The following is a 3,164-nucleotide window of genomic DNA, read 5'->3' as shown; positions in this document are numbered from 1 at the left end:
GTTGTCGCTCTTCACACGTGTTATTTAATTCTCCTCATCACAGCAGAAATGCACCTAAAAGAACAAAATAGCAATCTAAGTACAATATTAAACCTCACTTATCTAGTCAAGTAAAATTGTACAGGCTGTGATGTCAGGCGGCTGCACCACCGGCAGCCCGACCATTATGATGGGGCCTTGATGGGCCACGAGCAGTGCGCAGCGGGGTCGCGGGCACAGAAAGGACACGACCACTGGGTTGGATGCATAACCCGGACTGGCGTTCTAGCGCCAGTTCCGGTGATACCTTTATTTCCGGTGTGTCACGTGACCCGGAACTAACTGGGCACGTGACACCACATTCCTCCTCAACTTGGAGGTGTTTGCACTATTATCTAACATCAACAATAATAACTGGACATTAACACAATCAGATGCCTTGTTTCATTGGAGTTCATCTCAGCGGGTTTTCTGTAGGTACACTCCGTCCACTACGTATCCTTGGAGACGGGATGGCGGTCTGGGCTTTTCTCTCAACAGATATCGGGTGCTGCCTCACCCCGGCGCGTCCGCTCTTGGGCTCACAAGTTCAGTCTGGTCGTCGTGCTGATGTGGTATTTCGGGGACTCCTGGCGTGGCCGGGGCTCTGGGCGACGCCTGGTCTTGGTGCGTGTGTTGCACCATCGTTTCTCTTCTCAGGGACCCTGAGTGCTCTTCCCATAGTTCGGAGGGTACTCTTCGGAAGTGTGACACGTTTCTTGTCACGGTTTCACCCCCTCGGGTAGCAGTGACCATGTTGTGGTTCGTTGTGCTGACTGTCCATGGTTGGAGCTCAAAATTGAGGGACATCTTTTTGGGCGTTGCTCTGTTTTTGACAATAACTGTATCGCCCGGTGTTAGCTCTCTGTGGCAGGCTCGCCTGGCGATGCTTTCTTGTTCGTTCCGCCTCGTTCGCATGGCATCGATGGCTGGGATGTCCGGTTCGGGAGCTACCCACTGAGGGTGTATGGAAAGTTCTGCCTGTATGGGTACTCCGAACATGAGGGCCGCAGGGCTGATGCCGGTGGATGACTGTGGGGTTTGCCTGTGCGTTCTTAGGAATCGACATACGGCCTTCAGCCATGGGTGTCCTTTCACTTTTGCGATTCGAATGACCTTATTGAGCAACCCCATGAATCTTTCTGCGTCGCCATTCGCTTGGGGCCATCTTTGGGTGATTTTCTGGTGCTTCACGTTGATGTCCTTAAAGAATTTGCGCAGTTCTTGGCTGGTGAATGATGGGCCGTTGTCGCTCTTCACCTTCCTCAAGATTTTTTCTAGTGTGAGGATTGTGGTCTCGATGTTAGTGGACACCACGTGTTCTACTTCCGGATACCTGCTGAACTCGTCAATCACCACGAGTCAGTATCCTTCGCCGGCGATTGTACAATGATCCATGCTAACTGCGTCCCACCGCTTGGTACTTCTCGGAGCGCTGCTGAGAGGCTCTGGGTTTTCGGGTCTCCTGGAGGCTTAGCAGGCTGCGCAGGATTCCACCAGTTCAACTACTCTTTGTTGTATGTTGGGCATCCACATTCTGGACTTGAGGTATGCCGTTGTTTTGACGATGCTCTGGTGTCCGCTGTGGGCCAACCGGAGGGCTCTCTCCTCAAGCGACGCCGGTAGCACAATGCGGTGGCCTTTTAGGAGTACTCCCTCGGGGGCGACGGAGAGTTCATGTCGGATTCCAAATAGTGCTCGGAGTTTTGCCTGAGCTGAGGTGGTGCGTTGGGCTATGGACATGAGGTAGTTCTTCAAGTTACCTGACTGGATGGCAGCGGTGGTGTGTTGTAGGATGGAGTCTGCTTCCGTCTCACACGCTACTTCTTGTAGTGTTAACGCTCTTGGTCGGGCGCATGCAATCACGTGACATACATGTTCATTGGTTTCCTTTGCATGGCGTTGTTCTCCTTCCGTGGCAGGCCTCGGGTGATGGGACAAGTAATCAGCTGGGTTATCTGTCCATGGGCGATAGTCCACTTCTATGTTATAGGGCTGCAGCCGCAGCATCCATTTCTCAATGCGTGCTGGTGGGTGAGGAGCAGATCCTCGGAATATCGGGATCAGGGGCTTGTGATCCAAGAAGACCTTCGCCTGCTTACCTAGCAGGTATACTTTGAAATGACGGCATCCCCATAGTATAGCCAGGGCTTTTTTCTCTATGTGTGCATAGTTATGTTCGGGTTTGGTGAGTGCTCGGCTGGCGAATGCAATGGGGAACACATTTCCTTTGTTGTCTGTTTGGGTCAGTACTGCCCCTAGGCCGACCGGGCTGGCATCAACGAGGAGTTCAGTGTGCCTTTCTACCTTGAAAAATGCCATGGTTGTTGATGCAGACAGTGTGTCCTTAATTTGCTGGAATGCCTGTTGGTGGGTCGCAGTCCACTCCCATTTTTGGTCCTTCTTGGTCAGCTCTCGGAGTGGGCTTGCAATGTTGGCAAGGTCTGGAATGAAACGCGCACAGTATGTCTCCATTCCCATAAAGCTTCTCACCTCCGTGACCAACTGGGGTGCTTTTGTGTTCTTTATGTCGTTGACTTTGGACGGGTCGGGGGATACACATTTGGCGCTGAAAATGTATCCGAAGAAACACAGTTCCTCCTTCGCAAACTCACACTTTTCTGCATTTAACGTTAGACCTGCTGCTTCTAATCTGTCTAGGACTGCTGCTAAGCGTTTGTGGTGCTCCCTTTCGTTTGACGCGTACACAAGAATGTCGTCACTGATGTTCGTGGTGCCGTCTAGGCCTGTGATGACCCTGCGGATTTCGTGTTGGAATACCTCCGCGGCTGACGATATCCCAAAGTTGAGGCGCTTGTATCTCATTAGTCCGAGGTGGGAGGAGAATGTGGTGATGTACCTGGATTCTCTGGCTAATCTGAGCTGGTGATATCCAGATCTGAGGTCAAGTTTACTGAATATACTGGCTCCTGTGAGGTCTACAATGAGCTCATCTATCGTTGGGGTTATGTGGCATTCTCTTCCATTCGCTGCATTAGGAACCCTCATGTCTACACAGATTCTTACCGCGTTAGGTTGCTTGGGTTTCTGGGCCACTACCATGGGTGATACCCACGGGGTCGGTCCTGATGTTTTTTCAATTATTCCAGCCTCTTCGAGTTTGGCCAGTTCCTTCTCCACTGCTT

Source organism: Ambystoma mexicanum, chromosome 6q, assembly GCF_040938575.1.
Source record: "Ambystoma mexicanum isolate Mex_15411 chromosome 6q, UKY_AmexF1_1, whole genome shotgun sequence".
Lineage (NCBI taxonomy): Eukaryota > Metazoa > Chordata > Amphibia > Caudata > Ambystomatidae > Ambystoma > Ambystoma mexicanum.
The sequence above is the reverse complement of the archived record's forward strand: the minus strand, read 5'-3'. Positions refer to the sequence as shown.